The 14,017-nt window shown below is 38.7% G+C and overlaps 1 protein-coding gene across 1 annotated transcript in view; it reads left to right on the forward strand.

The window, feature by feature from the left end:
- ADAM23 (ADAM metallopeptidase domain 23) overlaps positions 1-14,017 on the forward strand; it is a 161,177-nt gene that overhangs the window by 73,426 nt on the left and 73,734 nt on the right. The gene's annotated exons all lie outside the window — the stretch shown is intronic.

Below are 14,017 nucleotides of genomic sequence, written 5' to 3' on the forward strand. Positions count from 1 at the left end.
TTTTACTAAAATTATAAACTGTACACATAAAGGAATGAAAATATATTTTTATAGTTTAAAGAAGAATAATAAAATAGATATTCGTATAATGCCCACCATCCGGGTTGAAATAGAACATGGCTAGTGTCTTAGAAGCTCTCTGTGTGTCCCTTCACCAAAACATTTTCTCCATCCCATCCCCCACCCAGGAAACTGCTCATCCTAAAGCCTGTGTAGGAGATTTGGTTTGGTTTTTTTTTTTTTTAATTAATTAATTAATTAATTTATTTTTTGCCTGTGTTGGGTCTTCGTTTCTGTGCAAGGTCTTTCTCTAGTTGCGGCGAGCGGGGGCCACCCTTCATCGCGGTGCGCGGGCCTCTCACCATCGCGGCCTCTCTTGTTGCGGAGCACAGGCTCCAGACGCGCAGGCTCAGTAGTTGTGGCTCACGGGCCCAGTCGCTCCGCGGCATGTGGGATCCTCCCAGACCAGGGCTCGAACCTGTGTCCCCTGCATTGGCAGGCGGATTCTCAACCACTGCACCACCAGGGAAGCACTTGGGGTTTTTTTTACACACACAAAAAGCAAAATAGTAATAATGAATAATCACAATCGAGTTTTCAGAAGAAAATAAAGAAAATGTGGATGCATGTTTATTTCTTGCATTTTGTAAAAGAAAAATTAGTTTAAGATTGTAAGGAGAATTAACACTCTTGAAAGGGTTCAGCTATTCATGCTGTCTTACTGAAATTAGAATTAGAGTAACATGAAAGGTTCAAACATATGTCATGAAAATATTCAGTGGACTGTCATGCAACATACCCTCGTCTGATGTTATAAAGAAGAATTAGAAATTTCCTATCTTGGTCTATCATATTGAGAGTACACAACTTCTCCTTATCTTGTTGACTCTTGGTCCTTGAGGATATATATACTTGCGGCATTTCCATGTCTTACTGTTTGTTGTGGATAGCCCATTAAGAAATTACACACACACACACACACACACGCACACCCCTTTCATAAAGCTCTAGATAGGTGTTGAAATAGTAAACAACACTGCTCTTAGAGTAATCTTACAATCACATCTGCTTTCATCCTTAATTCTTCTTTCAGCCATATATTTCCACTCTTCATGGGCTGACTACCTGGGATTGACTTTTGACTTCATGGATACCTAGCTGTAAAAGATAGAGACATGGACTTCCCTGGTAGCGCAGTGGTTAAGAATCTGCCTGCCAATGCAGGGGACGCAGATTCGAGCCCTGGTCCGGCAAGATCCCACATGCTGCGGAGCAACTAAGCCCGTGTGCCACAATTACTGAGTCTGCGCTCTGGAGCCCTTGAGCCACAACTACTGAGCCTGTGTGCCACAACTACTGAAGCCTGCGCTCCACAACAAGAGAAGCCACTGCAATAAGTCCGCACACCGCAATGAAGAGTAGCCCCTGCTCACTGAAACTAGAGAAAGCCGGTGCACAGCAACAAAGACCCAAAGTAGCCAAATAAATAAATAAATAAATTTTAAAAATAAATTAATTATAAATAAATTAATTAATTAATTAAAAAAAAAAACCAGGCAGACAGAAAGTAGCCTGAGTCTCAGTTTTCTTGTTGCTTCTGCCACGGACTGTCTCTGACCTCACCTTGCCTACCTGGGGGGCTGAGCTCTGCTTGTAGGACCCTCGAGTTCCTGAGGATTCCTCTGACTAAAGTGTGACGTGCCATCTTGTCTTTTGTTTCTTCTGAGCTTCCTGGCTTGTGGACTCATCAGCCACAGAACTTGATTAGATGCTTCCTCTGTGTAGGTGGCAATACCAAGAGCTATGGATACAACATGGTACCTGCCATTTCTGTGGGATGGTAGTTTGGAGAATCTCATTTGCTTATCTGTTGTTTACATGCTGGTGTGATCTCTAGACTCTGTATGCATTTCAACTCCTAAATATGCTCTTGGCCCAGAGTTTTAACTCTACCAGACTATTAGCTTCTGGATTTTTCTCTGAAGGTAATCCACTCCATTTTCTATCCCTGTCATGAATTACCAACCTTGGTACGGCTTTCTTGGATGTGAATCAGTTCACTTAGGATCTTTCTTCTTCCCCATCATCATCCCCAACCCTAAGTACTCATGATCCTTGAATATACTATTGATACTCAGTGAATTTGCCACTATGGATCACGTAGTTAATTGTTAGAATTTCCACCAGGGTTCTAAAAATGTCTGGTTTTAGGATTAAACTAAAAATAGTTTCTCTGAAAGAACCTAAATAGAATAGTTTCTCCTTTTTTCTGTGTCAGTCTCTCTGAGATTTGGCTGCTTCTAGAATCTTATAAAGGCTTTGCTTTTCCTCCAAACATTGAGAGGCACTTTAATGGTGACTGTGGGTAAGATTATATACTTGGACTTAAAATTTTAATACAATTTAATAAAAGTTGTCTTGCTGGAGGAAAGGCCCATTTACAGAAATTGTCTTAAAACTCTGATTTATAGATTTGTTGTTCTGCTTTTTTCTACCACCACTGACTTGATTTTATTACTGGCACATCATATTTCTTAAAATAGAAGGAAGGTGTCTGTCTATACATTATTTAAAGTGAATTTTAAGAGAGAATCAAGTGCAAATAACTAATGATCTGGGTAGCTTTTGAGAGATAAAAATTCAGTTTTAGTATTATGCAAAATGTCCAGACGATATAATAAAACTGGAATAGATTAAATTACACAGCTGTAGTCACTGTTGTATACGTGTCTTTCAAAATGACATCAGGTGTCATCAGATTTGCTTATCATAAGCAACTTACACAGGATAAGTTCTTATTTTTCCCTGTTTTCTTTGGTTTTCAATATCTTTATGATAAAGCATGATAGTTGATTTTAAGTTTTTGACTTATTTTTAGTTGCAATCAAGTAACAGTACTGTAATTGTGTTGTCTGATTTTCAACACACCCCTTAAATAGGTTGGTGTTAATACAATGTAGCTTTAGCAGATCTTGATCATGGCTCAGTTTAATTTCTATGTAAAAGTTTTTTGTTCTTTATTAATCTAATCTGTAGGAAGAGTTTATCACTTTCCTTCTTGGAAACTGAGGTGTTATTTTTTGGTTGAGGTACATAGAAATATGTAGAATTAGAAAAAAAAATTATAAAGCAGCTCTTTGCAGTATATATGGAACATGAATGCAACCATTCTTTTAGCACCACTCTGGAGAAGTTGGCCCGAAGTCATCCCAATATACAGACAGTTGATTATTTGATAAAGCAGGTACCAAATATTATAGATGATATGTGTGTGTTAACAATCCCAAGTCCCAGCTTAGCACAGCTATACTTTTAGGGTAGGAGATGATGGCAGTCATGCATTCACTATTTTAGACTTGGAAGTTTCCTTAGAGATCCTATAATCCAACAATCTTGGTTTTTGTAAGGGAGAAAACTTGTTCCACAATGTTAGGGACTTCTCGAAGGACTCAGAAGCAATAAGAGTCAGGTTAGGAGTTGGATCTCCTGATTTCTGTTACCTGTTCATTCATTAATTATTCATTCATTAATTCAACCAACAAATGGCTCCTGGGTGCCTGTTTAGTTCAGGCATTCTTCCTTGACTGAGGGTATAACAGTGAGCAGAGTGAAAAAGGCCTGTTAACACTTGAATGAACTATACTGAATCGGAAAGTCCATGCTAGTTGGAAGAAATCCCCTTTCCAAAGAAGCTACAAATTAGTGGTAGTTTTTCCAATAAATTCTATAATTTTCAGAGATCTGTTGTCATTATTTTGAAATGGTACATAATTGGGAAGAATGAAAAAATCTCTTTGGTTAGAGAAATTAGGTAAGTCATGACTTTTTTTTTAAACGATTAAAGGCCCAGTGAATAATTTCTCGATGCCATGAAATGTGCTCAGAAGTTTGAAGATCATTTTTCTATAGTGCTAATTTAAAAAATAGGTGTCACTTTGTATAAGAGTAATTTTGTAGTGTCTTGAAGAAACCACAAGGAAGTTCTCCTTTTCCTTCCTCGTCTTCTTCTTGCTATGTGGTGGTCTTAGCTGCTGTACTGGGTTGATATTACTGCAGAGCTATGTTTCTAATTGCTACATTCTGATAATTTCATAAACATATCTAGTATTTAGAAGGACCACGGTTATCATCTCTAAAGGTCCCTGTGTTCTATGTATGAAGGATCTCATGATTGCACAGAATGTTGGTTTCTGATCAGTGCAGAGAAATGACAACGTCAAATGCCTTTTCCTTTATAGGGCCGTGCAGGTTCTGTGGAGGCCTTGGGTCTCAATTCAGCCAGCAGATACCGTACATGCTCAGACTGTGTCAACACAAGAGAAAGAAATGGTTAGGCTCCTCCTTGGTAGGGTAAAAAGAGAGGAGGAGAGCACACAAAAGACAACTGTAATTGTTCTACAAAAATCTTACTCTTTACTAAAACAACATAAAATCGCTGTTCACGCTAGTATTTGCATAACTAAATTTTAGGACAAATATCTATAATTCACAGTAAAAACATTTAAAGAAATTTTGCCATTTGCAGCAACATGGACAGACTTGGAGGGCGTTATGCTAACGAAGTAAGTCAGACAAAGACAAATACTGCATGGTATCACTTATATGTGGAAGCTAAAAAATACAACAAACTAGTGAATACAGCACAAAAGAAGCAGGCTCACAGATACAGAGAACAAACTAGTGGTTACCAGTGGGAAGGTGGGTCAACATAGGGGTGTGGGAGTGGGAGGTACACATTATTGGGTGTAAGCTAGACTCAAGGATGTGTTGTACAACATGGGGAATATAGCCCATATTTTTAATAACTGTAAGTGGAAAGTAACCTTTAAAAATTGTATAGAAATTTAAAAATTAAAAAATAAAACTAACTGCATTAATACAAATAAAAAAAGAAATGGAAATTTTAAATAAAAATGAAATAATCTTTACTTTTTGTTAAAAATCATTTCTTTATCTAACCTTCATCTATTTTATTGTTTTCTGTTTTTTTTTTTTTTTGCTTCTCATCCAGTCTTCAGCCATTAATTGAATGAGTGAAGGAAAGTTAAATCTACAGGTTTTCACATGTGGAAAGGCCTTTTCTTAGTGTCTTTGCTGGTCTCATGCCATTCTCTCCTGCTGCTAATATTAATTACTTTGCAGATGGCTCTAATTGACCCAGTAAAAGAGCCATATCTGTGTTCGGTCCTCAGGCCCTAAAGACTTTGCAGCTTCTGAAGACACAAATGCAGTGCTTACTCTCAGCAATTCCAAGTGTGAGTTCCTGGTCCTAGGGTGCCCTTTCCTTCAGAAGTTCCAACTCCTCTGCTTAAATCTGTGTACTGCCTGGTCCCAATCCTGCCTTTTAAGCACCATCTGCCCGTGACTTATGCCCTGGCCACTGGACTTCTATCCGTACCCTGAATATCCTCCCTGGCTGCACACCCTGGTTCCTGTCTATGTGACCTGCTCTTTCCTGCCTGTGTTTCCCTGTCTCTATTCTGTCCTGAACCTGCCCTGGCCCTGCTTTCCTGATCATCTTAGTTGAAATTAATTTTCCCTTTGGGGCAGCTTGATGGTTTACTATTTATGATATTAGGGTACATGCTGTCCTGTCTTATTTTAGCTGTGAGATTATAGTCACCTTGAGGTGGGGATTGCATTTTGTTTCTTTTTCTGTCCTCACCCCAACCTCCATGTGAGGGGACGGAGGCAGCCGGGCCTGACCACTGCTCCCAGGGAGGTTAGTGGTGGTTGTCAATGCCTGTGACTCTTTTCTTTTCCTGGGCCTGAAATTAGTCATTAATTAATTAGTTAATTAATTCATCCCCTTCCTAAAGAGCTATGTTTCTCTTCCTTTAAAAAAGTATAGCTTGTATTGTGGTTTCTCATTTTAAAAGGCAAAAGTATGTTCATTGTAAAAACTTTAGGAATTATGGGTAAACAAAAGGAAGAAAATAAAAACCTTTGAAAGTTCTACAGGAAGCAATAGCCTACTATTATATTTGTGTGTATATCTTCGCAGATTTTTTTTCTATATGTGAATATACACGTATAAACATACTTTTAAAAAGTTACCAGACAACATCATAACATTCTCCATTAGCTTTTTTCAGTGAATGATGTGAACATCTTTCCCATGTTTCCAAGCATCTGTTATGTAAAAGCACATTTAAACCTACTCGCATCTACATCACCTGCAGAGAATAGCTGTGTGTGTGTGTGTGTGTGTCTGTGTGTGTGTGTGTGTGTGTGTGTTTATTTGCTCTTGTCTAGCTATTTCCTCAGGAAACCTTTATAAGTAGCTCTTATAAGATTATAAAAACTTATGGATTTAAGGTGAGCATGCTTTCAGGGCTTGATGGCTATTGGTAAATTGTCCCCTAGAAAGACATATTAATTCATTTTCCCCAGAGTAATGTGTGAAGTGCCAATTTTTCTACACTCTTGCCAGATCTAGCTACTATTACTCATTTTTTATTTTCTGAGCTGATGGGGGAAAATGGTCTCATATGGCTATTTTAATTTACAGATGTTTTATTACTAATACAATTGTAGATTTGTATATGATTGATCACCGTTAGTATTTCTGTTTTCTTTTTTCTGTGAATTGCATTTTGTACATAATATTTTGTGAATCATCTGCCCATGTCCTTTGCCTACGTTCTATTGGGTTGTTTGTTTTTATTTGTTTTTGGCTCCTTATGTCAAAAAATAGCAACCCTGTGTTTTTCATATACTTGTTTTTTCTCGTTTGCCTTGCAATTGTTTATGGTATTTTTAAATTTAACTTATAGAAATTAAAAAAAAATTATGTAGTTTTATCGGTTATTAAAAATTATTTCTGGGTTTAAGATCATGCATAAAATGGTCTCTGCTTCCTAACATTCAACTATATTTTTATAGTAAGTTTATTTTAAAACATACATTCCTTTAAAGCATATATTATTATTTGGTATAAGATCTGATGTAGGGATCTAACTTGCCCAAAATGTTTAGTCACTTGTCCCAAACCTATTTATTCTCTTCTTTACCAATTTAAAATGTCATTATTTTCATATGTTACATTTTTTATATGAACTTGAATCTCTGGACTTTCTGTTCTGTCCTTTGGGCTGTCCATCTAATCAGGCCAGTGCTCTGTATTTCATTTACTGTAGTAGTAATATGAGGTCCTATTGTTACTCCTCTTTTGAAAAACATGTTTGCGTTGTCATAAACATTTATTCTTTAAGATGAACTTTAGAATAATTTCATCAAGTTAAACAAACTTTCTGAGATTTTGTTTGGAATTACATTAATGTTACAGAGTACACGTACATCTATACATATATGTGTAAATATCCGCATGCATAATACATATATAACATTTGTTGCCACTGTTGTCATTGTTAGTAGAAACTTTCCCCCTGGATTATTTCTAGGTTATTTTTGCTTGTGCACATAGAAATGTATTTTGCTTTTGCATATATATCTTATAACTGGCTATCTTACTTAATTCTTATTATTTCTGGTAGTTTTCCCATTCATTTCCTTTTTACGCTTTTGACTATTTCATGTATACCTGGGAAGGATGGACACTGTATAAACAAATGTACACTTTTTCTCTATAGACTGAAAAATGAAAGAAGTAGGGAGCTCTTGTCCTGGGAGATGGCAAAAACTAGACTTGGAGGAGAGTTTTTTTCTTCGAGACAAAGTTACCAGAAGGCAAGACTGATAATAGATCCATATCTATTTCTCTACTATTTTACTGCATGTAAAGCCTTGTTTGATAATAGTATAAATAAATATTGGGCAGATCAGAAAAGAACCTATATTAGCAATATTCAACAAACTATAATATTCATTATTAGCTTTGAAAATGGTGCACCAAAGCATTTCAGTTATGCATAACTGTGTTCAAAAGATATGCTATCTTTATTTGGATTCAGTTTTCCCTGCGTTTAAAATTGTTTTTGTTTCATGACATATGGGGGTAAAATTACCCATTTTTGTGAAAGTAACTACAATTCTATCATAGAGGAATCTCAAAATTACTGGTATACTTATAGAGATGCTGGCAGCCATGCTAGGAATGTGTTAGCCACTTCAAGTGGTATGGCTTAAAAGCTGGGGAGGAGAAATTAGACATCTTTTATTTTTGTGTAATTAAAAATGTCTCTATTGATGCTACTTCCTCAGAGGGGAACTCATAATTGGCTCCTCTTATCGGCTGATCAGGTGGGGGTCCTCAGCTTTTACATCACCTCAAGTTCATCCCTTATTTCTCCCCTAATTCCTCTTCTCTCTACTGCCCTACCTGTTAACTTGCAGCCCTGCCTATGTTTCCTATTCTTATTATATTTGAGTGTTCTTCACTGTATTATGGTGCATGGGCCATCACTTATGAGTGCCTACACATTAAAGTACTGCAACCTCCTGTGTGGTTTAGGAACTCATTAAATTCCTGTCGTGACCCTCAAAGAAGCTTACATCTCTACAAGCTGCCTGTGCTAGGAGTAGTCTCCACCTCCGGCTCTGTTCCTATGAAATATGCCCACATTCCCCAGCCCTTGCCTACCACACCATCTTTGTTTGACTTAACACCAAGCCTCAATTCAACCTATAATTACTTTCACCCATTTAACGTATCATTTCTACTCTCTTAAATCTCAACCTCTCCATGTCTACAATCTTTGAACACAGCTTTAAAACTCTTACTGTATTGTCTACACTCAAAGGAGTGTATATTTCCTAGCTGAAATAACTTTTGGCATACAAATTATTTTAGGTGGGATGAGTCTAACTTTTTCTTAAGACTTGAGAGAAGTGGTGGTTGAAGAATCATCTTACTTTTTAAGTCTGTTGTGTTCAAAAAGGAAAGCAGTGTAAGGACAGTAGGATAATAGTAAAGTTACAAGCTTCTGCTTGTATGAATGTACTAGTTTAAATTCTGTGTCTCTCCTCTTTACAACTTAGAGTAATTATTTAATGAATTAAAATAGTTATGTGTATAAAAGGAAAAATGTGAAGCTTCTAGTGGGAAGAGGGGGCAGGCATGGTGCTTCGTTGTCCAACGCTGTCATCCTTGCTGCCCCATGAAGTTGAGAATCTCCATAGTGCTCAGCATTTGTTGTCACTAAATGAATGAATGTGTTACCAAGCCAGATCCTTGGACTCTTTAATCAACAGAAATTGGTAAGAGGGCAGATGACTACATCTTGTGGTCCAATGTTTGCCATTCCTAGTAGTCTTCCTTAGAGCTCAAGGCCCTGTTCTCTATGTCATCCCATTCTGAACAATTTAGTTTGTTTGATTAACCCACTCACAGCTCGCCGTGACCGGGATTGTCCGAAAGAAGGCATATAGTTCTTTCTTTAAAGTAAAGGATTCAAGTTATCTTCCAAAAAACTAGAAGTCATTCACTCTTCTTGGTTAATGACTTTTCCAGGCACTAGGGATTCTTGGTAAGTTACTTTTCCAATTACTCAGATCCTTGGCTTTTTCATAATGAGCCTCCTTGGAGGAATGTAAGATATAAACTTTTGGAGTTTTGACCACCTGACTATTCATGTACCTTCTTTCATTAGACACATAAATCTCAAACTCAAGGACTCCAACAAATATTTATATAGGCAAAACTTCGCTCTTTGTGTGATTTTCCAATGCCTAGATCTTATAGAAGTTCTCTTTGTATATTTGCTGATGACTCTGAAATTCTTTGAACATAAATTTCTAAAACTTTTTTTGTGAAAGATGCTGGAATTAGAATCATTTAGACCATGTTTCAATAGTAAAGATGAAATCTGAGAATTAACACTGTAATATTTTGTCTCTTACCCACATTATGGTCTAATGCAATTTGAGTGGCTTTCCTAGGAAGCTCTTCTCCAGTCAGGATGTAGGAACCTAGGCTGCATTCACCTTGTAGCTATGCCATCTAGGGCATGTGGCTTCCAAGGCATGTGACTGCCAGGGTTCCAGGGAAGAGAGAGCTTGGATAATCAAGCATGGATTTTAATGGTCAAACTGGAAGAATAGACATTACTTCCCCCCATATCTCATGAGCCAAAATTCAATCTCTTGACCCCAACCTAACTGCTCTGAAAGCTGTGAAATATAGTCTTACTGTTCTAGGAAGGGGAAGATGAAATGGGATTTGGTGGATATGCAGCATTATTTCTGCCACAGTCCCCTTCATTGATCTGACTCTTGGCTCATTTGCCATGTTTTAATAGTCTTGCCATTCTCCTGCTCTTGGAGTTCAGCATCATTAAGGTGCTTATACTTGTTCTTCATATGCTGAGTAAAATCATATTGTCTAGTTCAAGTTCTTTTCACTACCTTTGTGATATAGATTCACCATGAAGGCAGTGAGCAAGAGGGTTCCATAACAATAATCAAAAGAGAATTTTCTTATTCCAATTCTTCCACTCTCTTTCACCTTGCTTTGAACTTCCATCCTACATTTATCTCCTTACTTCCCAAGGCCACCTCTCTTTCACCAGATAACCTGCATGAGAAGGACTGTAGTAGCTGGGTGTATAGCTTTTCCGTAACTTAAATGACTAGAAAAAGGATGTTTATTTCAGAACTTAGAATGTTCAGAAATTCCTTTTCATCAGTCCCCCCAAGTTATCAGACAACTCAGAACCAAACACCCAACTGGCTGATCAAGAAGGTACAATGACTGTTTATACTCGGGACCATAATTGCTAAATAGATCAGTATTGGCATGTTAGAACATTGTATTTCCAACAGGAAGTTCTACTAGGGAAACTACAGAGAGCAGAGGTGGAGGAAGGGCCTTGGAGAACATCTGCAGGTGGAGATTGCCAGACAACTCATCTTCAGGCCTACAGAGATACAGATGACCTGTTCCTTTTCTGCAGGGTGGAGCTGGAGACACGCCACCACACAATTAGCTATTCAGTTCTTCCTTTCCAGTGTTACTTGCCCCTCACTGAAAAGTCTCATTTCAAAATTATGTTAAGATTTTTGTAATTAGATTACATTTCAGTTGACATTAATTCACTTTCAGGAAGATTACAAATAATATTCTAGGATGAGATGGCGAATCTCATACATTTGTACTGATTTGCTTAGTTTTGGTTTCAGAGAGTTGCATTCTTTTTTTTTTTTTACTTTTTTTTTTTTTTTAATTTTACTTATTTATTTATGGCTGTGTTGGGTCTTCGTTTCTGTGCGAGGGCTCTCTCTAGTTGTGGCAAGCGGGGGCCACTCTTCATCGCCGTGCACGGGCCCCTCACCATCGCGGCCTCTCCTGTTGCGGGGCACAGGCTCCAGACGCGCAGGCTCAGCAATTGTGGCTCACGGGCCCAGTTGCTCCGCAGCATGTGGGATCTTCCCAGACCAGGGCTCGAACCCGTGTCCCCTGCATTGGCAGGCAGACTCTCAACCACTGCGCCACCAGGGAAGCCCCAAGAGTTGCATTCTTCATCCCCACTTCCCAGCACATGGTATGGGCCTGGCGTATAGTGGATGTTGGAAGATGTTTGCTCACTCAGCAAATGTTGATTAAGCATCTGCTATGCACTAGACGTTATGCCAGGTGCTGGGGACACTGTGATAAGTGAAAGAAACAGTTTTAAGGGAAGAATGGTCAGACAGGAGGGAAGGATGGTGCAAATGGGGATGCGGTGCTATTTATAGGAGGTGGGAGAGTAGAGTGTCTCTGTGAAAGGGAAGATATGGTCTTATGTCTATCTCTGTCTGTCCTAGAACAGTAGCTATTTTTCTTCTTTAAGATTCTCAGGGCTTCCCTGGTGGCACAGTGGTTAAGAATCCACCTGCCAATGCAGGGAACACGGGTTCGAGCCCTGGTCCGGGAAGATCCCGCATGCCACGGAGCAACTAAGCCCTTGCGCCACAACTACTGAGCCTGTGCTCTAGAGCCCGCGAGCCACAACTACTGAAGCCCACGCACCACAACTACTGAAGCCCATGTGCCTGGAGCCTGTGCTCTGCAACAAGAGAAGACACTGCAATGAGAAGCCTGCGCACCGCAACGAAGAGTAGCCCCCGCTCGCCACTACTAGAGAAAGCCTGTGTGGGACCCAACGCAGCCAAAAATAAATAAAATAAAATAAATAAGTTAAAAAAAAAAAGATTCTCAAATGCGTGAGATATTAGATATAGGTATGTCCATGGTGGGGAAAAGGCCCTTGAAAAGAGAGAAATACGATAATTAAAGTGACCTTTATCCATTTGGTGGTTAATGGTTAGAATGTTTTTATCTGCTTTTGTAATTACAAACAAAAGTTGGGGTCTAAAATAACCTTGTTTTCAACTGTTAGACATGCTCCAGTGATGGTGTGGTTGAGAACTTTGAAAATAATGAATTACCTGTAGAGAGAGGTAATTAAAATGCAGTTAGTGCCACCTCCCTGCCTCTTGGTGTTGCAGAAAGATTCCTCAGAGAAATGTTGCCAGCAACAACCCTGTTTACGTACATTCGCAGTGCTGACTTCATTAACTAGAACTGAAAGACGTTTCTGTATCTTCTCAGGTATTCTCAAGTCTAGAGAGCTAAGAACTCTCATTACTTTTACTATTATTGAGATTTTGAAAAGGGAATGAGTAGACGTACCATAATTTATTTCAAATGTAGAATCATCAGTAGACACACATTTGATTAGTCATTTCAGTAGGAAAACCTGTCCAAGGTACAACCACCTGCTTTATTTCCATGTAAAGGTTGTCCTTTTCCTCACACAGGAAGCCAGGCTGGACCAGGCACACACGTGGCTCCCAGTTATTCTGTTGACTGGCTCCAAGCCTCCTCCAGCCCTCCGCACTGGGTCATTTTAGAGCCACATCGGGTGCAGCTCTCAAAATGATGTGAAATCATTGGGTCCTCCCATCCTTCTGTTAAAGAAGCAGTGTCAAGTTTTCCTAATAAGAAAACCTACTACTAGGCAGAATTATAGAAAATAGAATGTCAGAGCGAGAGGGACCTGAGGCATCGTCTGCTCCAACCCTTTTGCAGAAGAGGAGATGGAGGCCTAAATGCAGGGCACACATCCAGCTCATTGTAGAACCTACTGTTGTCCTTCAGTTACCATTAGGGTTAAATGAGTTCTACCTTTATAGTCCTTAGAACAGTGGCTGGGATGTAGTAAGTGTTCAGTCAATGTGAGTGATCTCTTATAATCATTATTTCTAGTGGCAGAGCCCAGACAGGACCCCGGATGTCCTAACAATCCAGAGCTGCCTCGGAGGCACATATTTCTTATTTCCCACATTGTATAGGGAGAAATGTGTTGGAAGAAGCTGAGTTAAAAATAGTGACAGCCGCAATGCCCGTTACTGGGCACATACTCAGCGCTGAGTTCTCATGTGCATGCTTTCATTTAATCCTCTTGGTGTGTATGAGATTCACACTCTTTGTTGTCTCCATGTGACTCATGTAAAGGCTGAGTTGGGTAACTTGCCCACAGTCACACTACTAACAAGGAGCTGGGCTAGGTTTTAAACCCCGCTCCGACTTCACAATCTATATTCTTAACTGTTATTCTTTATTCCAGGAGTTAGCAAACTATGGCCCGTGGGCCAAATCCAGCATTCCTGTTTTTGTACAGACCTCAAGCTAAGAATGTTTTTTACACTTTCAAATGGTTGAAAAAAATTAAAGAAGAAAAATTTCCTGACTGGTGAAAATTATGTGAAATTCAGATTTCAGTGTCCCTAAATGAGGTGTTGTTGGAACATAACCGCACTGCCTGTGGCTACTTATATGATAAAACAGCAGAGTTGAGTAGTTGTTATAGAGACCCTGTGGCTTGAAAAGCCTGAAATATTTTCTATCTGGTCTTTTCTCTGTGCTCTTCCTCAACGATTGTTTTGAGATCCCAATTGTTTAGAGCGTAATTGTGGGATTTATATAGAGCCTGTCTTCTCCCGTTACCTGCCTTTTTCTTTGTTCCATATTAATATATCAATCAAATGATGAATGTGTGTATAAAAGGAGTTCATCTTTAAATTATTTGTATTTTATCTTTTTTAACAGACGGAGGAATGATTTGTTGCTGGTTAA

Source organism: Balaenoptera ricei, chromosome 7, assembly GCF_028023285.1.
Source record: "Balaenoptera ricei isolate mBalRic1 chromosome 7, mBalRic1.hap2, whole genome shotgun sequence".
NCBI classification, from domain to species: Eukaryota; Metazoa; Chordata; class Mammalia; order Artiodactyla; family Balaenopteridae; genus Balaenoptera; species Balaenoptera ricei.